Here is a 27,963-nt window from a genome sequence, read left to right as displayed (position 1 = left end):
AAGCATTTTTCCTGAAAAGCCTGCAAAGCTTGCTTACTGGAGAATCAGATTCCCTAAATGTACACTTCAGATTGATCTATGTATAGATTTACTATAATTTCTTAGTATAGACCTGGGTATTCACTCCTATAGCAATCAGAATCTCAGTAAGAAGGGCACACATAAGCCACTGCTCAGTGAACCGGTTTGTAATATATGTCCTTTCGCTCTGCACTCCCTCCCTTAAATAGCCAGTTTTATTTCCAAAGTTCTATGACATAAGGAAAGAGACCCATATTCTTTTAGGACATCCAGGTCCTGGTGCTCATGTTTCTATTAGCTTATGAAATGGCATTAGTAGGGCTCTCAGTCTCTTGACGTTTTGGAGACAGCACGATGCACTCCATGCAAATGACCTCTACAATCCCTGGTTGTGCTGTTCCAGGAAAGTAAGCTCACATTGTACTGTGAGCACAGAACAAGGTTCCATTTGGATCTATCCATTAAATTTTGATTCAGGTTTCTTTATCAAGTTTTCTTTACAATTTTTTTCCTGCATAAACACTCCACCTTTTCCTCAGCAGATTAAATTACGACCAGCTTTAAAATTCTACGTAAACGGTTCATTTTATACACTGAATGAAGAACTCCAGTCGACCCTATTCAGGGGCATTTAATGCTTTTCTATCTGGCTGTTACTTGGATTGGAGTATAAAATCCCTGGGACAAATCTAAAAACGCACAGAAAGAATGTATCGATTGCCTCTTAAAAATGTGGAATAGCAAAGGGTAGGATAGAGCAAAAATAAACATAAATAGTTATTCTTGACAAGGGGGCATACTAGGGTGATTTCAGGGTTTTTCATGACTAACTTGAAGGGTCCTCGAACACAGTGTTTCTAAAATCTGAACAGAAACATTTTAAAGGAAAAAAATATGAATCCATTCACTTGCTATTGATTTGCAATACTTTGATCAGACCATGTTTATAATGTGTAAATGTGTATAAATATAAAACTAGGTATAAACGTCTTATGTTCAGAGGACGTAGTTATAGAAACAAATCTACAATTTCAAGAGGAACCCAAACTAGAAAGCCAATAAAATTAAAATTAATCTTGTTAATTTAATGTGGTGAATCATCTTGTGTAGAAACTTGACGTTTGAAATTTGAATAATGTACTACTATCCTATCATGGTTTTAAAAACATCTGGCATGCTTACGCTACCCTGGCCATCTGCTAATTCAGTTCACCTACCATTTTTCTCTACTCGTGTGAAAACTGTATTTGCGTAGCGCTTCATGACATCACTTGGCCTTTACTTCTGGGAAACCATGGTGTATTTTCATGGCCTATTGTCTTTGGTTTGTTTTTGTTTGTGTTTTTTGTTTTTGGGGGGTTTTTGTGCTGGCTGATGACCATCATAGATGTGATCGGTGCCAGTGCGATCCAAACCTCAACAAAACATGAAGGGCGGTTCTCGAGCAGTCATCCATGTGACCCAACCTATGCTCATATGATCCAACATTAGTTTTTTTTTTTTTCTCTGTAATCATAAAATTAAAAACAGAAAATCTGGAAATCACTGTAGAATATTCACAAAACCCCAGCTGGATAGATAGAAGCCTACTGGGTGATTATGTCCAAAATAAGTTACGCCTTTCTTGGTTTCCAAGGTAAATATTCCCATAACCCAATCTCTTCACATCCTTGCACTGTTGACTGAATCAGCAAGCAGTCCCCCTCTATTCTTCCCTTCTGGCCTCCCCCTGAGGGTCAGAGAAGAGCCAAATTCTCATTTTTGCAGACTCCTAGGTAGGGATAGCAACATGATGCTCTTGTTGACCAATGCAATGGGATTTGGATTTGCTGGGAATGTGTCTTGCTTTCCTGATAGAAGTGATGGATAGGAATGAGAAATTGTTTTTACACCCTCCTCCTCCTTGGTTCTGCCATGATAAGGACTTTTTTAAGGAAAAAATTCCTGGAGATACCCCAGACATCTCATAGCCATGATGGGCCAAGACATGAAGTGTGGCAGAGAAGAAAAATAAAGAGATTCTGTGTCCTTGGTGATTTCTAGGGTTTTTAGATTTCTTGTTAGGCAAACAACATATGCCCATGTGTTTTAAGCCACTGTTAATCTGCAGTTCTATTTCTCACACCCAGAAGCACCTCTGCTCCAGAGATACTAATCATAGGGCATGGTGTTGGAAACCTGATGAAATATACCCTATTTATTCCATGGGGTGTTTCACATGACATTTTATGTTTTATGTTTCAAAAGTTTATGTTGCATTTGCTAGTTTTCTTGGTCCCGATATTACTTACTTGTACTAGTGTATAATGTTGATAGTAACTTGCAGTAGGAAAAATGGCTCTTTTTTGCAGAAGTTGTTGGAATGGTTTGTCATTTGTCCAGTCCCTGCATACACTTCCACCCCAACCCATAGAACTTTCTATTGTATCTTGACACTGTAATTACACAATTGCCTTCTCTCATGTCTTAGGTGTGACAAACTCTCTTCTTCCTGGGCTTTGCATATGCTGTTCCTCTACCTGGAGTGCTCCTTCTGATCCGCTCCTCCTACCCCTCCATCACCTCCAATTTAGCCTTCAGATCTAACCTAAAGATTTACCTTCTCCAGGAACCTTCCCAAAACCCTGCATCTAAACCAGGTCTTTTGGTGTAACTCACAAAAGCCGTGTTCCTTTCCTCCTGAGCACTTGTATCAACACGAAAGTCATATTTGTTACTGTATGTGAGTGTCAGACTCGCCCACCAGACTCTTGACTTGAAACCTGTTGGTTTTTTGCTCGTGAATGCATCACTATCCTCAGTACAGTGTTGGGTACCTGCTAGGCACAGAGGAAGTATTTGTTAAATAAATGTGTAACTCAATGAATGAATAAATAGACAAATGGAAAACCATGGGAGTAAATTAATGAGATTTCAAAAGCAGTAGGTATTGAAAACTGATAGCCTCTACTGGTCACCAGAAATCTTTATTTCTGTGTGTGCATATTAGCACTACTAAGTTTCAGATCTGTTACATGGATACATGCATTTTTATTTGTTTGGCAATCCAATGTGAGTGCCGTGGCAATTCAGCAAGGCACATAAATGAAATTATGATTCTGTACCTGAATGTACAGAAAATTAGGTTCTCTGTGAAGCATGTTAACTTGTCTATTACTTACCAATTAAATTTATTTTCTTCGTGCTGTCCTTTGCTACAACTAACCATGTTTACTTTAGATGCATCAGTGTCACCGGCAGGGATTGTTTTAGAGGTCGTATGCTTTACAAAATAAAAACTAAATATCCTACCTAATATAATTTAAATGCCACAGGAAATTTTATTTCTGTTGAGAGTCTGAATCCCATGAAAAGAATGAAGATTTTAAAATTTACAGTTACCAGTGCAAAGAATTCTCACTGAAAATTCTTTTGTAAATTTATTCAATGTGACTCTTTCTTCCAGTATACCAGTTTGCTGTCTTAAATGAAAGTCAAATACATCATTGTTGAACTTGTCCCTTTTACAGATAACTCTGAGACCCTTTACCTAATTCTTGGAATGAAAAGAACATTGTGATTACTTCTTCTAATCTCTTTTTAATATAAAAATCAGGAAGGATAAGAGGTAAACTAAAAATTGAAGAACAGAAAAGTTAAGATGTAAAGTTGAAAAAGTAATGCTTGCAAACTATATATTTTTAAAATTAGCAGTTTATGTTTTATTCAATATTAAGCTACACGTGTAGGGAGATAATTCAAATGGATATGAAGAAAATATTTGGCATAATAATTGGTACAGGAAAACAGAACACAGTTGTTTCATTTTTTATTTTATTTATTTACTTACTTACTTACTACTTACTTATTTACTTCTATGTCTCCACATAAATTTGCCACTGGCTTAGTTTTTGTGACATAAATTAAGGCCATATTTAAGGACCACATATTGCAAGCTAATAAATCTCCTTTTCATTTCATAATTGTAAACTTTTTTCTGTTTGTCCTTATTTTAAAGACCATCCAACTGGCTGGGTATTTTTGTTGTAAAAGCAACCCATTATTTAACACTGGTCAGATATCCCCATATTAATAAAGTTAGTTCCTGTCAATATAGCACTAAATTATCAAATTGTATAAAAAGTAACTCCTGCCACCCAGGAAATAGAACTGATCCATCAAAATAAATAACCACTAACTCAGATTAAGTCAACTGTACATATTGACTCGGTAGAAAGTGGAACCGTTAGGGCATGTTATCTTACAAGATGATGTAGTGGTGGAGGTGATTGAAGGATGTACCCTTGAGAACATGGGTGTTATGAGCTTTATTATAGAAAAAAAATAATAGGTTTTAAGAAAGCTGGATTTAATATGAAAAGCATGGGGATTACGAGCTGGATAATGGGGGGGAAAAGAATTCATATTTATTCCAACTCAGTTGCAGACCAACCATCTCATTGGCATTTTACTGCCATTAAAGGGCAGGTGCATCTGTGGTGGGATAAAAACACGTCATTTTAAGAAACTAAAACAAAGCTCATGTGTCTGGAGGGCAGAGTCGGGGAAAGGGAAAGGCATTAGATTAGGAGAGCAAGAACAGCAGACTCCAGAAATTTCAGGGCTTTGTTAGGCCCTGATGTGGCTCTCATGATGCTTAAAATAATAGGGTGTCATTGAAAGGATTTAAACAGGTGAGGGACCCAATCAAATGCATTTATAAGAGATTATCTGTGCAATTACCATGCTGTTCAACAGTTGCACTTTTAGGCATCTGATTCCAGAGAAATGGATATTTCAGTTCATACAAAAACCTGTACCTGGACATTAATTGCGGATGTATTTGAAATAGCCAGAAACTGAAAACAGCACAAATGGCCCTCAAAGCTTGAAGGGTTAAACAAACTCTGGTCCATCCATATCATGGAATACCGCAGAGTAGTATTCAACAACAATAACAAGAAATGAACTCTTGATACAAGTAATAACTCGGGTGAATCTCAAGGAAATGATGCTAAATGAAAGAGCCAGTCTCAAGAGGTTACACACTATATGATTCCATTTACATGATTTTATTAAAATGACAAAATTATGGACATGACAACAGATTAGTGGCTGCTGAGGTTTAGGGAAAGGGAGAAGTGGGTAAGGAAAAGAAGTGAGTGGTTATAAAAGAGCAAAGATAAGGATTGTGTGGTGATGGAACTGTTCGGCATCATGAATATGATGGTGGGTAAGAAACCTACAGATGTAAGGTTGCAGAGAACTAGACACACACACACACACACACACACACACACACTCACACACCCTAGTTGAAGTAAAACTGGGAAAATCTGAATACTGGTGGATTGTATCAATGTCAATATACTGGTTCTGATATTGTACTATAGTTTTGCAAGTTTCGTAAATTACCATTAGTGGAAACTGGATAAATGGTGTGTGGGGTCCCTCTGTATTATTTCTTACAATGGCATGTGAGTCTACAGTTATCTCAAAAAATAGCTTTTCAAAGGTTAGAGTGATTGCAATGGCAAGAACGGGTGCTGGGAGAGTTGCTGGAGGACTTTTCATTTGCTCAGGATTCTCTACATCTCATGCTCGTTTCAGTTTCCCTGAAACTGCTAAGATTAGCATGTACCAATCTCAGACTTGTGACTCTGTATTTTCTGTTCTGTGTACCTGTCTTAGCTCCCTAATAAAATATAGGGAACTTCTAAAGACCAGGACCTGTGTCTGATAAAACAGTATAACTCCTATGACGGCCAGCTTCAGGCCTTAGATGTTGTCAGTTCTGTATTTTTAAAGGAATTGCTCTATGTATGTGCACATACTAGGTGTCCACAGCCCTTCATAACAACAAGGCTTGGCTATAATTAGCTGTACAGAAAAATCTATCCCGATCCTTTATTATACCTTTGTTATATAATAAACTGGTAAACATAAGTGAAAATAAATAAATAAATTGATTGATTGATTAAAATTACAGAAAAGACGAAGGCTATTCTTCTTGCTGTTAGGTTTGAATAATGTTCACTGGGCTGCCAATTGAAGTGTTTATTTGGATCATAGTTCATTGACCCTAAAGTTAAAAGGGTATCTTGGAGGGGCGCCTGGGTGGCTCAGTGAGTTGAGTGACCAACTCTTGGTTTTGGCTCAGGTCATGATCTCATGGTTCGTGGGTTCCAGCCCTACACTGGGCTCTGTGCTGATGGTGCAGAGCCTGCTTGAGATTCTCTCTCTCCCTCTCTCTGCCCCTCCCATGTGTTCTCTCTCTCTCTCTCAAAATAAATAAATAAACTTTAAATAAAAGTGTCTTGGAAAGCCCCCATCATCTCTCTCTCTCTCATTTTTACAGAGAAGAAAGGTCACGTGGCCTTCCCAAAGACCCACAGGCCAAATGCAGCTGAGAAGCAGACAGTGACTAGGTAACACAAGAGGTGATTGATTTTGAAGAGCATCGGGTTAGGAGAAACTCATCTCAGCAAGGGATTAAAGTTGTTTCTCGCTGGCTAAAAGCAGATCGCTGAGTTGGCATCTCCTGAGCAAGACTGCATATATTTATCAGCAGATAATTGCTAGGTTTCACAGTGTCTGAGGACCTCTGTACAAGGCCTTGAGAAAACCAGAGAAACCAAAGAAATCATTGCATTCCCCACATACTTGAGTGACGGTCAGTTCACCTCTTGAAAACCTATTCTGAGAGAAAATGTATAGCAACAATAAAATTTCTACTTTATAATTATAAGCAATTTTCTTATTTTAGCATAAAGGAGATTTGAGAGATGCAATGTCACAAATGCTTCAGGAAACTAAGAAAACCAGCACAGAATTGTTACAGAAATAGTAAAAGACAGAATCAGAATATAGGGGGGTATTGTTACACAGATAAATGGTTTTCATCAAACTGCATACTAGAATCACTTAAGGGTTTTAAAAATATCAGTGTCCATCCCCCAAATTGAATCAGAATATTTGGCTTGGATCTTAGCCTTGTTATTTATCATTTTATTATTATTATTATTATTATTATTACTATTATCATTATTATTAAAGCACCTTAGGGGTTTCTGATGTTCACACAGGTCTGAGAACCACTGACATAAACCAAAGGTATGATTATACATTCAAAATATCCCATTATGTCCAGAAAAACACTTTGTTCTATGTATCTTTCTCTAATTTTTATGAAGTAATAGACTTCCTGTAGATCAAATTTCATGAGTTATTACCTCTAGTCGTTGCCTGGAATTCCAGAATCAAGATGGAAAAAAGTAGGTATCAATCCACAATTGTTATTTGGTGCAAGGCAAGGAAATGATTACAAATATAAATATTCCAACAAAGGCTGTATTGTCAAAGGCACGAAGAGAAAAATAAACCCAGCCCTCATTTTTTTTCTGCTCATGGTTCTGGACCCCAAACTGAATGAATCCTTTCAAGTGGACCTGGTTCAAAGGTGATAACATAGTCTTAAGACTAGACGTCATCTTGACCTTCTTCTTTTGAAAATGGTTCTAAACCCAAGACTATTTAAGAGGGTACTAAATGTGTTTTCCAGGGAAAATAAATTATATAAACTATTCTAGCACTCTTTCATGACATCCCCAGGTAATATTACAAAGAGCACTCTATCAAATAGTACCTTGAATACGTACTTGCCTCCAAATGGGGGAAGGGACCAAACCTTTGAAACAAAAGAATGCATCAGCATCATGGCACGGTGAGGCCATAACCAAAGAACCAGAACACTCCCGAGATAGAAGGAAAAATGACATCTTTGAATCACTGGATACCAGATGCATTCTGAGCATCACCAACTTTCTGGGATGTAAAATGGACTTATGCCCTGGGGAATGATGGCCAGGGCTTGTCATGTTTTCCTTCTATGCTGTTTGGGAAAGCTTTGAGGTATAAGAAAATGGAAAGTAGTCTGAATATGCTTGATGACAATAAAATGAGAAAAAGCTTAGAAATCTGTTATACCTTTGATATGCCTGCATTTCTCCTTAGAAGCATGAGTCACAGTTAAAAGTTAATTCATTCAGTATCTCTTGAATCCCAAATAAGTCCTTCGGGAGTGTGGGAAATATGAAGATCATTTACAAAGATTTGGTGACCTTAAATAGCTCACATTCTAACGAAGAAATGAGAGTAATGATTGCAGAGGTATCTGTCTGATTAAACGCTGGATGTCGAGAGGATTCCAGGTGTCAGCAGCAGTGGAATGAGGAGGTAGAAACCACGAAAAATGCACAAGTCTCGGAACTAGCCCACCCATTCCTTGTGATGTCATTTTCCCCGGAGTAATGCCAGTCAGTGGTACGCAGTTCAACTTCATGGCAGAGACGTCTCTATACCAGAAGCTAACGATGGAACAGAAACTTGGCCTATATTGCATGGGTTCTCTCAACAAAATGCTGGATAGCGGGATTCAAAAACAAAGTCCCACGTGTTAGTTCATCTTTACGGGCTGGAAGTCAAGCCACGGAATCTGGTCCTATGCCTTGTCCAAAAAAGTCTACCTTCCAATTGCCTTGCACTCTTATCACCATCAATTTGGAAGAGTCTCCCGCTCTAGTTGTCCAGGATGCAGACCACTATGGAGACCCAAGCAGTAAGACCTAAACATCTTTTTAAGTAATAAGAAATGCCCTTGAGAAAGACAACGGGGTTTTAAAGTCTTTATTATTATAACACCAGATTCATGAGAAGCCACACAAGAGCCCTGGATATGGATCAAGACCTGGAGAGCCAGGCAATGAATGGTTAAGGGTCTGATAACTCATCAAACTAGCAAAGACTTCTAAAAAAATTGTATTCAATCCACCGTTGGCAACAATTCAGGAGAAAAAGCAATAGCTTCTTAAGCTATCACCAGAAGTTTGGCAAGATCCATCAAAATGCTAATGCCCATACCTTTGACCAGAAATTCTGTTCCTGGAAACAGAATCCTAAGAAAGTCTTGAGAAAGCAATGAGCAAATGTCTGAAGATGACTGTGGAATTTTACCCATCTTGATCTATATGTGATGTTCATAAAACCTTGGTTTGTGAGCATAATTCGTTCCAGAAACTTGCTTGTAATCCAAAACACTTGTATATCAAAGCAAATTTCCCCATAAGAAATAATGGAAACGCAGATGATTCATTCTACAACCCAAATATATTCACATAAAAATAATCATAGTACTGTAATATAATACAAAATAATAAAGAAAATACAAAGTAAAATAAACAAAGGAACCTACACTTACCTTTGAAAACCTTCGTGGCAGGTGCGAGGTAGACAAGAGAGAGGAGGGTTATTGTGTAGGACGACTTTCACGATCACTAATGGGATCACTGCCATCTATTGAAATCTTCTGCTTGGGGGCCATCATATACGATTGCACGAATGTTGACTAAAGTACAGTACTAATAAACTCTTATCATATACTGTATTTAATGTCACTGGCAATAAGGCATCAGAGGAAAGGGTCTATACCTACAGGCAGCCTGATCTAGAATGAAGCAAAGTATTCCTAAGCTCACTCTTGTATGGAAAAGCAAAGGACTGTCCATAGGTGCTTTGAAGTGACAAATAATACACCCATGCCAGTTGTGGGCACCTTCCAGTGTTCTAAAAAAATCACTGATTTCTGCCAAACACCACAGCCTTAGATTGAGCATCTGAGCATAGGATACAATCACTCACAATCCTGCAGTGAGAGAGAGAGAGAGAGAACCATTGGCTCAGTTGTGATCATGTGACTTTTGGCATCACATACTATCTGTACTGCAAGACATAATCATTTATCAAGTTAAAAATTGTTAGAAATATTTGCTCATCTTGTAGAACACTCACAGAACAAGTTACTTGCAATCCAAGGTTTTACTGTACTTTAACGCCCATCAGGAGGACATGAGTTGTATAAATTACGAGAAAGAGAACAGAATCTTAGGTAACCAGTTAAAAGCATGTTTGTAATTTGGAGCTCTTGTATACATGCGAAGATGTAAATGACACTTTTTGTGATCAAGTTATGCTGACAAAGAACAGAATGCATAGTAAAATTTCATTTTTAGTTCATTAATGTATATACACAGAAAATCTCCAGCGAGCATAAAATTAAATATTTAAGAATATATAATAAATGATTAGCAATAATTATCATCGGGCATGCATTTCACCTTGCGATATTTTACACCCGTCAGTCCACATTTCTAGTTTTACATCTTTTATTTTATATTTCTATATTTTCTGAAAATTTTTAATAATGACACAGTATTTTATTGTGATAAAATTAAAAAAGATTGAATTCTGTGTTTGTTTGTTTGTTTTTTTTTAACTCTTAAGTTAACAGGCTTTAGTAGTGTGTGGTTGTCAGGGGTCAAGAACAAGAAAAACGTCAAGAATCCCGGGTGCCATGTTGGCTAGGAACCGGCAACCAGATAGTGGGGTCATGAATTTTATAGTAAAGCAAAGGCTGCCAGCCTTGACCAGGGGTTACATACATTCTGGGGAGAAGCTAAATATTAAAGTACTTTCCACAAGTGAGGTACGTTTAGTGATCATCTAGCTTTACCTGAATTATGCCTTATTCTACTTACTCTCCCTGTAACTTTTGACACTGTTAATCATACCCTTCTTCCAGAAGTCCGTTCTTCCTTAACTTTCAATTCATCACACTCTCCTGCAGAGTGAAAAGGTCACTCCAGTGTCTGAATTTTTTTTAGATTCTTCCCTGGTTCCTTTTTGTTTTCAAAAATATGTGAAAATAAATATTCCCTAGAATTTTCTCCTTAACCTATGTGTTATTTTATTTGATTTTTTTTTTTTTGGCACTGTTCCTGAATAATCTACTTCACTGAATCTACTTCACATTCGGTTTCATGAGCTTTTCAGTAGCTTTGTCCCCTGACTTTAGGATCCAGACCAACATCTCGGTTTTGAGCTCCTATCCCACATACACATCTGCTCTTTGGACGTTTCCAATTACATGGCCCACAGACTCTTAAACCAAAGTAAATACATTACCCACCTACACCCTTACACATGCACACACACAAACACACACACTCCAGCCACACGTTATGTTTCTATGTTTTCTTATTGATGAACAATACTGTCATCAACCTCTCCAAATACGAGACTTCAGAGTCCACCTCAAATTTTTCTCCCTTACTATTTCACAAAGTCCTATAAATTCTACCTCCTAAACATCTCACCCATTTGTTCTCTGCTTTCCACCTCCACTGCCACTGCCTTGGTGGAGACTTTCTTTATACTTATTTGTTCTAAGAACCCTTAAATGGCCTCCAACCCTTCCGCGAAAATAGGCTTTCTCCCCAGATACATATCGAATCATGTCATTCCCCTATTTAAATTCTTCATGGGCTCCTTGCTAACTTCACTTTGTCATGACCTTTTCTTACCTTTTCAGACTCACCTACCCTTCTTTCCACAAATAACGTCGTGCCCTTAATGTCCCCTAAAAGTATTGGACTTCCAATGCTTCCATACATCTTTTATGCCATCTACTTTCACGATTGAACTTGTCAGGGGCCCGTGGAGCCCCTAGAAAGTTAACCATGAGCGCTCTACACAGGCACCATTCTGTATCAAGGGAGTTATTATTTGGGAAGCTTGAAATGACATAAGCAGGTGGGGAACCAGAATTCTTTTCAAGAAAGAACAAGATCAGTGTAATTAAGGAAGCCCATGACAAAGCGATATTGCCCATGAGGAAGGGAAAAGAAAAGAGGCAAATAGAAGAGGTTAATTTGTGGTCAGGATACTTCAAAGAAAGAAGAAATAAGGTTCAGAAAATAAACATTGGCTAGTAGTTCAGACTTGAGACCATAAATTGACAGTCGGTGTTGGCAAGGCACTTTTATTTGGAAGCTGGGTCCTTTCAAGAAAATGAGGAGGGGCGCGTGGGTGTCTCAGTCAGTTAACCATCAGACTCTTGATTTCGGCTCAGGTCATGATCTCACGGTTCCCGAGATGGAGCCCTGTGTCTGGCTCAGTGCTGCCAGTGCAGAGCCTGCTTGGGATTCTCCCTGCGTCTCTCTCTGTCTCTGTCTCTGTCTCTGTCTCTCTCTCTCTCTCTCAAAATAAATAAATAAATAAACTTTAAACCTATTTTTAAAAAAGAAAATGAGGAAAAGACAAGTGTAATCGCAGAACACAGGCTGGGGGCACTGGAACCCTTGTAATCACCCTCCATTGGTTAATGCCACCAGTCTCTTTGGCCATGGTTGACTGAGTCAAGTGTAGAGACACATGACCCACGCTCTCTCTTAGGAATGTATAAAGTGGAGCGGGGAACCACCAGAGACAAGTAGCAGTGTGAGTAGGGTTCCATGGTGGCAAGAGTCTGTCAGCCTTCTGATTCCCCCCAGAACAACCATGGTTTTCCTCCTTTTGCACGTTTGGTTTGGACCGTCCAGAGTATGTCACCGTATTTCCTTTTTGAGAAGAATATGCTCAAAGTTCTGCCAATTATTTGGGAACAAAAGAATTTATGTCCAGTATGATTTCTCACGCTTGACATTTAGATTTCAAACAACAACAAAATAAATCTGGACCCCAAGAATATGTTGATTTCCAGGGTTCGTGGAAAGTGCCTGCTGACTTGGGTGACTATAAGCTGACTGCTCTCCTGGTTGGTGTTGTGGCCTCTGGCTGGGATCATGCAACTTGATTCCTGTATTACAAAAACACTCAACAGAGAGGGGCAGATACCAGTGACGAGTAGCATTTAATTAAGAACAAGGTGTGCCTTCGGTGAAGCTATTGTCCAAGCACTCCCCTTGAGAGGATCCCTCAGGAAGAAATGTTTCCTACACACCCTATCGCTTGGGGCTAACGGACAGGTCAATAGTCTTGAAGTCTGCTTTCCAGAAGGTAAGTCATTAAAGTACAATGTTGGAAGAATTGTGGCAGGATTATCCTACTGAGAGAAGTAGCCATACCATCGTAGCAATTAAAATTATTCCAGAAGAGCCATGTTCAAATTGACTTGCTCAGCACAGGCGGACAGGAAAATCAGAACTGAGATAAACCAAGGTTATAACCAAGAAGCGACGCTCTGTGACACATCCAAAGACTGGGGTGAAAACAGGAAAGAAAGTATAAGATAAGGGCAGTGGTCAGCATACAAGACACCGAGGCTGACTCAGGATGAAGAGTGGGAAAGTATTGGAAAAATCTCTTTGTTCCGCCAACCCACAAGTTCATTACTCTATGACAGCATTCACTATACTGCCTTGGAGATGTCCCTTGCCACACAAAGCTTAATTCACAGAAGAGAGAGACTGCAGGTTCCTCTCTGGCCCCCAGCACTTGACAGAGTACCTGCCACAGGGGAGAACCTGAGTGGTTGCTAAAAGCCTGTTAAATGAACTGGGACATTAACATACTATTTGGAGCGCAGAATAGCATTTTAATCTAATCTAGGAAACTGTGCAAGAGAATAGCAGAAGCAATACATTTAAATAAAGGTTTTCTAAAAGTGCAAATAGACTGCCTTTGTATCACATTGGTTTTCAGATTGTAAATAATTGCCTTGTTCTTCAGAGAAACTTTCAAATTATATTGATGCCAGAAATAGGAGCAAGAGGAGGGAGGAGAAAATCCACCTTGCTTGTAACAAATTAAAGCATGCGTTTTCTTCTTGTGGCAAGTTCCCTGATGCTCCCCGCTTGTTTATGATCGGCTAATGAAGTGTTTGTTAATCTTTTACCATAGCAGGGACTGGTCACAATCTGCTTAACAAAGGACACCTTTGCCTTCACACCTAGTAAAATAGTTGAACACTGCGAACTATATATACCTTTTTAAAAACAGCCCCTTCGTGGCGTGGTCCTAACGTAAGATGTTCCTGTGTCTCTTAAAGAACTGTTTATTTGAAAATATCAACTCCAGCTTTGAAATCTCAGAATGCAGAATCAAAATCTGTAGAAAAGGAAAAAAAGCAGAGTAAATCGAATTGCATTAAGGCTTGTCCATGATCAAAATACGAGCCTAACTTCTTGCAGAGATGATCCTCACTGAAAAGAACAACAAATTAGAAACAACATAAGCACGTAACGTTCCTTGTTTATCAGTGTCTCTAATATTTATAGAAAGATAATAAAAAGAAGTGTCAAAGGAATTGCTATGTGTGATAAAGCCTTCCCGCTTCCTAAATATATACAAAAGCTTTATTTAGCACTTAGTAAATTAGGCAAAGCCCAGAGTTGCATTCTACTCATGAAAAATTTCGAAATAAGAGAACACGAAGCCTTTGAAGGGGCTTAATTTAAATGTTTTAATAGTCCATTTGTTTCTTCTCCTCAGGATTTCAATGTTCAGAAAGGACATTAGTATTACTGCAGAACTTTGGAGACACGATAGCATAGGGAAAAGCATGGCTTTGGACGAGCTAGAATCCAAATGAAGGCCAACTCCGCTACCTTGAGCAGGCTACGTAATCCACTGGAGTCGCAGTCCCCTCTGTCGTGGACAGGATCAATGACCTCTGCCTCAATGAGTTAACATAAGGAATGGGGCACATGGGATAAGATGTGGCATTCCTAGTACAAGGTAAGTGCTGGAGGAGTTTACCTGTTTGGGGATCCCTACTGTTTTTGTTTTGTTTTTTAATGCATGAAGGTTTAGAATATAAAGACATAGCACACAGAGTTGGAGAGGAAAGACAAATATGAATTACAAAATAGAAGAAAACCAGTATGCTGAGGTCAACATGTGACGTGTGGGTGAAACCCAGTGTTTGTTTCTGAGGGCGTTGCCATGGTTTGGGGTCAGCCATCCACAACCCCCCCCCCCTGCCCCGCAACAGTCCTCTCAGCCCTTTGGCATTGAGAAAATGATCACTGAGTTCCTGGAATTTATGGTTTGATGAGTCTGATAAAACCTTGCTGCATTATCGCTCTTTCATGTCTCATCACCTCTGCAAAGTAAGAAAACCCTGATGGAAATAAGAGCTGGAATAATTTGGGGAAAATAGCCTTTCATCCACCGTCCTTTGGACTAAATTCGGAGTTTGTTTTCATATATATCACCTTAGACAAGCTCCTCTAGAGACTGAAAATATTATTTTCAATTTGTTTGAAACTGCTTAGCATTAGCTGCCCTCCTTTTAGCTGTTATTTCTGCGCCTTTACGTTGGGACCTAAGGTTTTCAAACATCTGGAAAATGTGGTGTCGGAATAAACAATACAGCAAGAGTATCTGTTCGATTCCACTAATCCCAACATCTTGACCCGAAATTTATAAATGAAATGGAAGAAAGGTAGAAAGGCAAGAGAAGAAAAAAAGAAATGTTCTCTTGTTCCTGCTCAGAGGAGCAGTAATGGGTTATGAACCCTTTCAGAGACATGGAGCAGAGAGAAAAATGGTTGCCTTGGTAACAAGGCGGTCCAATCAGCTGCATACTCTCTCCCCAGAGCATCTAATTTATTCAGCAAATGCAGGCTAGAACAGGTGGCTAACCTAAATGATGCCAAAAAGCTTTAGCTCTCAAACATACCCACCCTCCAAATTTTCTTATACACAAAGTTTCATTCTTGTCCCTCATAAAGGAAGACTTAATGAGGTCCATTTCAGTGGGAAACATGACACGTTCGTAGGCAAAAGAGCCCTCTGCGTTTGTCACTTTTGAATCTTGTGACAAGAAGAAAGATATGCGATTTTAAGAAATGACTGCTACTGACAGCTTAATTCTACCAGTCACTTTGAAAGTGGAGGGCATCCTAACTCCTATTATAAAACTCCATGACTTGTATTTTAATAAATCTAATATTATTGTGAGCTCCAATAGCAAGAGAGTTTATCCCTAGATTTCACAATTCTTGCTTTAGATAGCAAACAGTCACGGAAGTTTCCAGTGCCTGAAGCCTTCCAGAAAATCATACCAAGCTACTTAAAGCTCCATTTATGATAGGGTTAAGCAATCCCAGTAGCTATACCTAAAGTTAGAAAGGAAAAATCTGGAAAACTAACATTAAGGCATAAACTTTTTTTTTATATCATATAAAGATTTTTTTGTGATCCGGCCCATTTTCCTCTTTGAACTTCTGTCGATGGCAGATCGACAGAACTCCTCACATCTCTGCCCTCTGCGTTTGCTGTTGTCTCTGTCTTAGAATGTCCTTCCAGCGCTGGGCTCCCAGCTCAACGTTTTTCCATCCTCCAAGGCAAAAATAAAGCATTTTATTTTAAAAGCTTTTCCTCACGTTCCCGGGAGAAATCACAAGGATCCCTCTCTGTTCCCTCTGCAAGGGATCCCATTGTTGCTACGTCTGCCTTCTTCACCCGATTGAATCCCCCAAGCCTTCAACGTAGGGACTGTGTTCTATTCAGTTCTCATCTCCAGAGTAGCCCCTGGCTCTTAGTGCAAAATCATAAATATTTGGTAAAAGAACAAATGGATGAATGAATGAATAAGTGAGATTGTAAATTATTGACACAAAAACTGCACAAGCCAAAAACGTGACAAAATATTTTCAGAAATTAAAATTAAAATGTCACCAATTTAGACAAAGTGTAATCCAGGGTGCTTGTCTGAGTAAAGAATCTCAGTAAGAATCTGAGTAAAAAATCTGAAATCTGTTTTGTCACTGAGCTGAACCTTTGCTTCAAATAAAGTGTAACTTGCAGCTCCTGTCTTTCAACTTGAAAGTCAGTTCATCACATAGGCTGCTGATCCTGTGGGTTCCTCCCCCTCCCTCCCCCCCCCTCCCCCGGCAGCTCTGAAAACATCTCTACCCAGACGCCAGGCTTCCAAGAGCACAGCTCAGAAATACTGGGCTGGACTTATTACGCATTCAGTGTTGCCTCCCGACTTCTCAGTACATGGTAATCACATAAGCAAGTGTTGGTTGAAAATGACATTTAAAATAGGAGACAACATTAGAGAGGAAGTTCAGGTCTTGGCGTTTCTCTATTATTGATCTGCTTTTGAAGTCTTCCAATTGTCACCAAAGGTGACCCTTGCCGCCTGAGGATGTTTCCTTGGCAACAGGGATGACTGCTTCCAGCCTGTGAGAAAAGGCATCTCTGTTTGTTTGATACTCAACTACCACCCAGAGATGCTATGTGGCTTCAAAGAAACCGAGAACCCCAAATTTTTAAGTACGAGATGGGCTCTCCAGTTCATGGGCTGCATATTACTCTGGAAAACAAGAGGTGGTGATAATTATCTGGCAATGGTTTCCTCGGCTCATGAAAAGAACACATCCTCTATACTGATGCATTTTCATTCTCCTTCCCTAATTATTCCATACGCCTGCCTATGCACACATGTGCACACACACACACACACACAAATACAAACACATCTTTCTCTTTCTTTCTTTCTTTCTTTCTTTCTTTCTTTCTTTCTTTCTTTTCTATATTTAAAACCTTTTGCTTGTTATCAGTTCTCTGCTTTCTGTGTGGTCTCTGTTTTACCTCTTTCCTGTTTCTAATAGCAGCTTCTTTGTACATCTCAGCTTCTAATACCTACCAAATTATAAATCAGACTTAAATGTCAACCTATTGTGGCCAAAACAATCTTGCTGAGAGCAACTGATGGTCGATCAGCTCTCATAACCCCATATTATCGTAAGATGAAATGGAAAACTGAAATAGACCTTGAAATTAGTGTTGTTTATGATCAACCCACCTTTAATTCACATTGCTCATATATTCTTTTAAATGGTATGGTAACATTTTATTTGTCATGCTTTAGGCCTCCCGAAAGCAATTTGGAAACATTTGTCTTGCAATCAATGAAACTTTCTAATGCTTGTTTCATACAATTGCATAATCATGCCATGAGAATTCTAGAAAAGCAGTGTGTCAGACATACCTTCATATTAGTGGAATTATTTTGCCTGGATTGTGTACTCACAAAAGGGGGGAGATTAATGAGGTTGTATAGAATCGTGCAGGAAATAATTCTTCCCAAAAGATGCTTCCAAATATTTTTGTGCTAATTTCAGTAGGTAAGTAACTAAATAAAGTAGATTTGTAGATGGGATAATGGCATAGCAAAAGGTTCAGACTCAGAGCCCGCATTTTTCTGCGTAAAATGTACAGAATGCTAAGTATGAACAGTAAAAGTATATCTCCTTTCATGTCCACAGTATCCAAGGAAAATACCAATTTGAAAATATCATTCAACAGGTAGTGTTATAAATCCATCGATTCAAAACATGTTTTATTTTAATTTTTTTACTTATTTTAAGACAGAGAGAGACAGAGCATGAGTAGGGGTGGGGGGCAGAGAGAGAGAGAGAGAGAGAGAGAGAGAGAATTTGAAGCAGGCTCCAGGCTCTGAGCTGTGAGCACAGAGCCGGACGTGGGGCTTGAACTCACAAACTGTGAGATCGTGATCCGAGCCGAAGTCGGACGCCTAACTGACTGAGCCACCCAGGTGCCCCAAAACATGTTTTATTTTAATAAAGTTACTAATTGTGCCTCCAATGAAACTTAGAAGTAATGCAATTCCTTATTTTACATATGAGAAAATGAACACCAAGGGGGAAAGAAAGCCTATACAAATTGGTCTCAGACCTTGGATGGATATCAGAAAGTCTTTTGATTGCTTTTTGCTTACCACATAAAATGTTCACTATAAAATTCTTGAAGATGAGAATTGCATGTTGTCTTTATGGTTAAGTATTCCATTTTACAGCACAATGCTCAACTTTCAACATCTCTAATACATTATTTATGCATGTGATATTCAGTTAAGAATGCTTCTACTAAAAATAACAGAAAACACCATTTAGGTTGACTTAATAGATATTGGTTTATTCTTCTGACGTGACAAGGGTCTCAAGGGAAGCAACTGGCATTGGTTTCGCCATGGTTGTTTCAGCATGGCAGGACGAGCATGCCTAAATTCCCCTGGTGTTCCCTCACGTCTGCCTCCTCTGGTCACAAAGTAACAGTGCATCCTTTCAGCATCCCGTTCTGCCTTCAAGAAAGAATGGAGAAGGAGCCATGCCAGACATGTCTTTCCCTTATATGAGGTAAACAAAATATTTCATAGACCTCTTTGAAAGTCTGTGCTCAGATCACAGTGCCCAGAACTAACCAATATGGCCACTCTCCTGGCAAGGGAGCCTGGGAATGTAAAAACTTGGTTTTTCCAACTGTTAGAGTTAACAACAGACAAGTGGACTTGGAACAAGTCAGGGTGAGGTACAAAAGATTACATGCTTATTTCTGGGTTGATAGATGACAGATAGATGATTGATAAATAGACAGATGAGAAAGAGAGAGAGAGAGAGAGAGAGAGAGAGAGAGAGAGAGAGAGATGACATAGAAATCAGGAAAGAAACAAAAATAAATACCAAGAAAGATATTAAGAAAGAAAGTAGGGAAAACATGTCCCACTGCGATCTTTTCTTTTAAGTTTATTTATTTATTTTGAGAGAATGTGTGCATATGCACGCATGCACAGGTGAAAGAAAGCAGAGAGAGAGGGAGAGAGAGGATCCCAAGAAGACTCCATGCTGTCAGCACACAGCCCAACACAGAGTTCAATCTTTTGAGCCACGAGATCATGACCTGAGCCAAGATCGAGGCAGATGCTAAACCGACTGAGCCACCCAGGTGCCCCACCACTACAATCTTAAAATAGAAAAAGAGGGTATCCAAACTGAGAAAAAGAGAGGATAGAAATGTTTTCCAAATGCCTTCCATAGTGGGATCCCAGATACATGCTCAGGGAACGGTGTCGCTAGTTACCAAAGCAAGCCAACAGAGAGGATACCGCAATTTCAGGAGACATTAAGAATCTGTATATTTTGCTAGTTGTCGTTCAAGAGTAAACATCAGAGAAATTATTGCTAAGAAACTTAATCACTTGCAAGCATGAAATTTAAAATCACTGCCCTGGGGGAGGTGGGGGACGCCTGGGCGGCTCAGTCGGTTAAGTGTCCCACTTCAGCTCAGGTCGTGGTCTCGCGGTTTGTGAGTTCAAGCCCCACCTTGGGCTCTGTGCTGACAGCTCAGAGCCTGGAACCTGCTTCGGATTCTGTGTCTCCCTCTCTCTCTGCTCCTCCCCTGCTCACTCTCTGTCTCTCAATAAATAAATAAACAAACAAACAAAAACATTAAAAAATAGTAATAAAAATCACCATACTGTGTGAATAGTGTAAGAATATTTTTGCATAGTCTTCTTAACACAGAATTTAGAAGAACAATATTGTAGCAAACAATTTGCTGTCTGATTTTAAAGCCATTACCACATATTATGAAGGTACATGTGAACATTTGTAGGAGCTCTGCCTTTGCCTTTGGGTCATCGTAGTCCAATATGAAAAACAAGTGGGCCAGATGAATGTTTAAGGTATGAAGTCAGTAAATTCAAGCTCTAGGTCACCCTTGCCCTTTCACTTTTCTGATAACAAGTGTGGAAGTTTATGCTACGTCTTTATCCGTGGTCCCTGCTAGAAGGCAAGCCCCGTGGTAAAGGCTGTGCTCGTCTTGTTTGTATCTCCTGAGCATTTCCAACACTGCCTGCACAGTACTGTCGGCCAAAAAACAGCCGTTGCTTTCATAGGTGAAAACGAGTCCTTCCATTTACCTACCAGGCAAGTATTCTACTCCGAGTGGCATTCAGTAGATTTTGCAAGCTTCCCTTCCAACAGGAGATTTACAGCAATATAATGAAATATTAGATCCTTGTTGAGAAAATAGCTCATTGATCCAGAGGATTGGAATATAAATGTCTTGAGAGTGAGAACCCCCTGCTTATCTTTTTGCCTCTGTTGCCAAGCCCAGTGCCTGGCACATAATAAATGTTTATAAAATGAGTTGCTGAGCAGCTTTTATAGTGAGTGATTACTAAAGTGGTAGCAATCGATATTTGGGTTCAAACCTTAAGATAAAACTAACTTGACATGTTTCCAACGAACATCTGACCCCTGAACTTTCTTCTTAAGAACATCATTCAAGCTCAACAGTGTTGATCTTTCTAACCAGAAGGCTAATATAAATCTGAGAGGAAATTCATAAGACCCAAGGCAGCGTTAAGCACACACTCACACACGCATGCACAGGTACACGTGTCACATAGCTTTTTTTTTTTTTTTTTCAAATCACCGTGGGCTTAAAAAACAAATTGCTCTCAAAGAGAAAAGAAGAGCACAACTCAGAACCCTTGTGGGCTTGTCTGTAAGAACATAGAACAAAATAACCCTGTGGAGAGTGAGACTCTACCAAATCGTGTTGGTTACTTTCTATCTATGCAATTGCAAACGCAACCTGTAACAAGAAGAGAATGTATCTCTCTGTGGCTGGAAATTGAAAGCATTGCTTTATTGCGATTAACCCCTTGTTGTTGCTGTTGTTGTTGTTGTTATTGTTGCTGTTGTTGTTGCTGCAAGGAACCCAACCAGCCTTAAAGCAGACTCCCGTTAACAAACACTGTGGTGTGCACCATTCCACAATACGGCAGAAGGTAAAGTAATGTAGGTGTTCTCAACAAATCAAATGTTGCATTTATGAAAATACTTCTAAAACAGGCTCAACTCTTTCCACTGTGATGGTTTTACTGTTACACGCAAGCATAGCTAAGTGAGCGCGATCATACCTTAATATCCTGTGGGTGGGAATGTATACATTTTCTTAAATGTATACTTTCTCCAACTCTTACTGATGTCAGCACAGCCACAAGAAGTTCAGTTCTCCCATAACTGCAAGCACAGATATGTTTAGTTTAAGCATTTTATCCCACGGAATGAAAAGGAACACCACCACCACCACCAAAAAAAAAAAAAAAAAAAAAAAGATCCAAAGCAAAACATACAAACAAAAGACAGAAATAAATCCGTTGGAAAACAGAAGACTGAAGCGTTAATTGAACATTACCTTTTTCTCATAGGGAGGAAGATGCATCATGGCCATTGCTATCTTTTCTCACTGTGCTGATTTAAAAACCCCCAGCTGAGAAGGCAGCTGTGCAGAGCAAGGAACTGGTGAGCTCAGCAGGAGCCCTGTATCCTAATGCTACTCCCAGAAATTCATGCTCGCTTTCAGTGGCTGTGTTGTCGTTAGTAATGCCAGAAATGTGAAATGCTGTCCTCTTTTCTGCACCGTGGTACAAAGATCACAGTGGTAGTGTCTTTAAAGACTTCAAAAGCCTGCATCTCCCCGTTTTTATCGTTGTTTATTTTCAACATAGCCTCCAAAGACCAGGCGTTGGCTCCCTTTCAAGGTATTTAAAATTCTGGAGACTTTCATTAATCATAAGGTTAATGGAATAGATGGCAAAACAGACATAAAAGTTGGAGCATATGGGAGAGGGAATGGTAACGTTGCTTTTCCTCCCTCCCATGCCAAATTAAAAAAAAAGAGAGAGAGAGAGAGACTTCACTGGTATAGGCATTTTTTCCTAGATTGCAACAATGAAATCCTTATCTTCAAAAGATAAAAAGTACTACCTTGTATGCCTCTGACAAAGGTAGCAATACAAAATTAACTTCAACTTAAAATAAAGCTACATTTCTTAAAAGCCCTGGAAAATGGAATTAATTTATTTTCTGATTCCCCATAGTGGCATTAAAAACATTTAATGAAGTACTCTGGAAATGACTTGAAAAATAATTACAGGGAAAGTACCGGGCAACATAATGGCTGCAGCCCCTACTGCAGGACATGATTGATGTCACAACATTGTCGTAAGTGAATAAAACGCATCGTATTCACAGGGAGGATTTCTGGGAGGCATAGCCTTCAAAATCAGGGGAAATAAAATGTTTATGCTTCTGAAAGCATAGACATTAAATATGTATCTTATATAATATATTCTGAAGGTATAAATGTTAAATATATATATAAACCTATACGTGCTTCATGCATAAAATTACATTTATATGTATGAAATACACATGCGTTTCGGTATGTATATGCAGGGACATTAGGATTCAGTATTTAAAGTGACATGTACCAGAAATGCCTCAACACTTAAAATAATTATGAAAACATTTAAAATAAAACCTGAACATCAATTTAAAACATATGCTTCCTTGGGTACATTTCCTTTTTTTACCTGAAGCTACAACCAGATACAAAAGTCAGCACAAAAGAACTGATAAAGGGGAAAATGCTCTAAGCCGTTTGAGGGGTTTTCTTCTATTTATATTCAGTTAATTTTGTAAGTCCACTTGGGGAGAGACAAAGAGCTGAAATATCAACATTTAATTTTTTTTTTCTTTACCTATGGATTATGTGATTCAATAAGCATTTGTGAAGGCACACTTGGTGTCTAGGATTTTGCCATGTTAACCGAAACCAAGGTGACAAAAACAAAAAGTCGAATGCGTGGATCGCTGAAGTACGTTCTTTTTTCAGGAAGCGTCTTTCTCTTGATTTTCAAATGGTGTTCCCAGGAACAATATTTGGGAAAATCACAAACTAATACATTCTTCACTGCTGCAAACCAAATGACCACAAGTTTAGCAGCTTAAAGTGAAACGCCGTTGTCTTATTTGGGGAATTTAAACTCACTAACTTTGTAAAGAAGCATACAACTCCAAAATGTTGCCTTGGCCTCTTGTTGCAGATTGATAGTAATTTCCTTTTTTGTGCTCGTTCGTTCATTCATTCATTCATTCACAGTATCTATTGTTGTGATTTCTGCCAACAGTTGCAATTTTTGCCCTGAAGAAACTATTCAAGTATTTTGCCTACGAATACACTGTTTCTAAAAATATCAAATATTTAGTTTTAGTCTCAACACATATGAAAGGTGGACCAAAGATGCTACTCTGTATAGGAAAATAACAAGATGCAAGATGGGAAATTAAGTAGATAATATTCTAGGAATGCAGTTTTCCCCATTTTTCCAAATAATGATGGGTAGATTGAAGAATTCAATTTGATAGTAGAATCAAATTTGGAAGCATGGAATGATGTATGAAAATAAGAAGGGCATGGTAACAAGTACAAAGGAAGAATACTGACCAATTGGATCATATCTAATTTTTGATATGCTAAAAATTGTTTTTAGACTAGACTACAAAAATTATTTTCAGCTTATTACTTGAAGATATAATATAGATTCAATAAGAAATGTAAGGTTTAGGGGCACCTGGGTGGGTCAGTCAGTTGAGAGTCCAGCTTCGGCTCAGGTCATGATCTCGTGGTTTGTGAGTTTAAGCCCCACGTTGGGCTCTGTGCTGGCAGCTCAGAGCCTGGAACCTGTTTCTGATTCTGTGTCTTCTTCTATCTCTGCCCCTCTCCCTGCTTGCAGTCTGCCTCTCTCTCTCTCTCTCAAAAATAAACAAGCATTAAAAAATTTTTTTTAAGAAATGTAAGGCCTATGCGGCACCTGGGTGGCTCAGTCGGTTAAGCATCCGACTCTTGATTTCAGCTTAGGTCATGATCTCACAGTCATGAGATTGAGACCCATGTCAGGATCCATGTTGGGTGTGAAGCCTGCTTAAGATACTCTGTCTCCCTCTCCTTCTTCCTCTCCCCCATACAAGCATTCTTTCTCTCTCTCTCTCTCTCTCTCTCTCTCTCTCTCTCTCTCTCTCTCAGAAAGAAAATAAAAGAAAGAAGAGAAGAGAAGACAAAAGAAAGAAAAGAAAAGAAAAAATATAAGGACTCAACTTATTGACAAAGAACATGAACAGATAATTTGAAAAAAGTAAATACAACTCATAAAGACACATGGAAAATAAATTCAATCTTATAGAACTCAAGTAAGTTAAAAATCATCTTCCATTTTTGCCTATTAAGTCATGTTTAAAGTATGCAATCCATAATAATGATAGAGGAAGAGTATCATCGATTAGTGTTGCTGGTTCAAACTGGAATGGTGGGAATTTGGCAGGAGAATAATGGTAACAGAGAGAGATCAAAAGAAAAACGAGCACAAACTGATGCTAACAGACATCTCTGGGAGCCTATTCAAAAAAAGGAAAAAACACTATATATATAATGCTGCTCAGCATATCACATCACAGAATTGAAGAAGTGGAAAACCGAAGTGTCCAACAATAAGTAAGTATTTTCAGAAAGTGAAAATCACCCCTACCAGCCGACAGTTAGAACTAGGCTATCATAAACAGCATACATGAAACATCAACACTCATCGGGACGACATGGCGGTGACAGAGTCTGAGACGACAGAGGCAAGGACACTCAGCAACCACAGAACATAACTAAACAACCCCCTTTGTACTAGTTATTTACCTCTGACATCCAGCGTTGTTTCGATTTCCTGACCTCCTAGAAAGAATCGCCAACGTAGCCAATTCCTGAATTGCCACTGAATTCTGACCGTATCCAATTCAGAAATGGCCTACCTCTTCTTTAAGCCCTGCTTCGAATCACCCCAAAGAAGCCCTCATCCTTTAATAGACCTTTGCCAAAATTGTCTGCTGAGACTTCTACAGTTCCTCTGGAGACAACTCTCCCTGGTGGTGAGCTAAATAACCTTTTTTTGCTCTACTCAGATGTGTTATGGTCTTTGGCTGGTGGATTTCAACAAGTGAAACTGGGACCACCTGTTACATTGAGACTAGTACGGCCATTCTAATGATGGCATATAAAATGGTAAAGCATAATTATAACTACATGAAAAATGTATAAAAAATATATCAGGTACAGCACTGGGTTTATCAATACTTTTCCTCCCAATAATTTCTTGCTTACTTTCTTCTCTATTTTCCTGTCTTGACGTTGAGTAAATTATATTTCTAATAAAACTCATTTTGTTGAACACAGGCAAACTGTGTCTTCATCCATTTGAGCTACTGTAGCAAAAATACCATAGACTGGATGGCTCAGAAACAACAGAAATGTATTTCTCCCCATCTTGGAGGTTGAGAAGTCCAAGATCAAAGCACTGGCAGGTTCGGTGTCTGATGAGATCTCACCTCCTAGAGCAAGAGAGCTCTCTGGAGTCTCATTTATAAGGGCATTAATAGCGTTCATGAGGGTGCTCTCAGAGGCCTCCCTCCAAATGCCCTCATATTGGGGATTAGGTTTCAAAATGTGAATTTTTAAGGGATATGAACATCCAGTCGATACCAGGGAAGAAAACAAAATCCCCTCAGTTAGACGGGAGAGTTTATATGTGCATCTTATACACTTGTTTTTTTTTTTCTCCTTGATTTATTCAGTAAGAAATAAATGTGCACGTAATCTATTAATTGATATCTATTACTTACTGATTTGATGGTCTTAAGTTGATAAACTTGATTGATTCGTTCATGTACATAATTAGTTGACTAATTAATACATGTAATGAGTTCATTTATATGCACTGGACATTATTTGATATACATAACAATGCAATGATTCCTTCCCTTATATGTTCATTAATTTATTTCGTGTGTTCATTCAATTATTATTTCATCAAATGTATGTTGAACCTCTTTATTTGTCCAGACCCAGGGCTAGGTGTCAGTGAGACAGAGTTGAACATTATTAACTGCTTGTGAGACAGGAACTCACTCTATGGTGGAGAGGTAGAGAGAACAAATATATTATCAAACAGAGGGATGATGCTCTATTCTCATACAGAAGATGCTATGGGAGCAGAGTCATGGGGACCCTTACTTCCTTCGGCGGTAGGAGGTAAGAGTGTTCGGGGATGACTTTAAGGAGGAGATGAGGTTTACCGGGAGTCTTGAATAACAAGTATGTGTTTGTCAGGCAAAGGAGATAAGGAACAGTATTCTAAGCTGTGTAATTAGAAAATGGATAAGGTATAGAGATGGACAAAGAAGGTTCAACTGCAGTAACCACATAAACCATTCCCCTAGTCTGGAACTTAATGGGAGGTACAAACTGGGACAGGAGAGTTTGCTTGCATCCACAGAGAGTCTTCAGATAAATTAGGCAACAAACTTTCAGTTCTGAGGCAATCACTCCAAGGACCCTTGTATTAATTACATATTAAGTCAGATCTCCCGTGTGACAAACCGTTATTAAGTAGAAAATGGTCACTGGTGGCAATATCTTTCTTGACCCGAGGGAGATTCATGCACAAAGAATCAGCTGGAAAGTTTAGACGAGAACTTTCTGATCTAACCCAGTTGTCCTATGAAAACAGAATCAACCTATCAGGATCGCCTTCCCACTGCTACAAAGAGATTTCTTTAAAAAAAAAAAAAAGTTCACTTAATTACTTTGAGAGAAAGAGAGAGAGCATGAGCTGGGGAGGGGCAGAGGGAGAGGGAGAGAGAGGATCCCAAGCAGGCTCCATGACCAACAGAGAACCAGACACGGGGCTCTAGCTCCTGACCTTGAGATCACAACCTGTGCCAAAGTCAAGAGTCAGAAGCCAAAGTAAGTGAGCCACTCAGGCGTCCTGAAAGAGATTTCTGACACACTGCTACATTTTTGTATTCTCTGAACTCAGAGTAGGCCCCAAAATGATAAAAAGTAGGAGGAAACTCTTCTTTGAAAATTCACTAGCTAAAAAAAAAAAAAAGGAAAAAAGAAGATCAGTCAGATTTTCATAGAGAAAACTTATGCAAAGTTTCAAAGGCATAAAAATGCAGAATACAGAGAAGGATATTTTTCAAACTTCAAATCGGGTCTGGAAATGTTGCAGGGATGGTTACATATGGCAGGCAAACAGAACACATGCCAAAAAAGGCAAAATGAGTGTGAGAACGTGTGAAGATTGATCTGTGCATGTGAGGGAACATTAGCAAAAGAAAATATCTATATACGAAATGGGCCACATTTGTAGGGGAAAAAAGAGTCCAATAGAGGGAGACGTTTTGAACGTTACATGAGCGAGAGGAACCAGACAAATTACAGCTTGACATTTTAAACTCAGACTCTATTTGATTTTTATTTCCCCCTCTGAGTTTAAATAACGCTCTTTGATTTCTTTATCTAGAATCACCTCTTTCTTCCCTTCCAATCCATTACCATCATGTGAAAAAAGCCTGTTCCTGTTGTAGGGTTAAAATGCAGACACATTTAGGAGTAATCAGAAGGCAGAACCAAACA

General features: G+C 38.9%; 1 long non-coding RNA gene across 1 annotated transcript; it reads right to left on the bottom strand.

Moving 5' to 3' along the window:
• Positions 1-5,053: 5,053 nt before the first annotated feature.
• LOC131504158 (uncharacterized) lies at positions 5,054-21,669 on the bottom strand. Its single transcript, XR_009257821.1, has 3 exons — positions 21,578-21,669; positions 13,820-13,941; positions 5,054-9,700 (listed from the first exon to the last, which is right to left on the bottom strand). It is a non-coding gene; the product is annotated as an uncharacterized LOC131504158 (long non-coding RNA).
• Between the last annotated feature and the right edge of the window lie 6,294 nt (positions 21,670-27,963).

The sequence above is a fragment of the Neofelis nebulosa genome, chromosome 1 (genome assembly GCF_028018385.1).
Source record: "Neofelis nebulosa isolate mNeoNeb1 chromosome 1, mNeoNeb1.pri, whole genome shotgun sequence".
NCBI lineage: Eukaryota > Metazoa > Chordata > Mammalia > Carnivora > Felidae > Neofelis > Neofelis nebulosa.
This window is presented reverse-complemented; position numbering and strand designations above follow the sequence as displayed.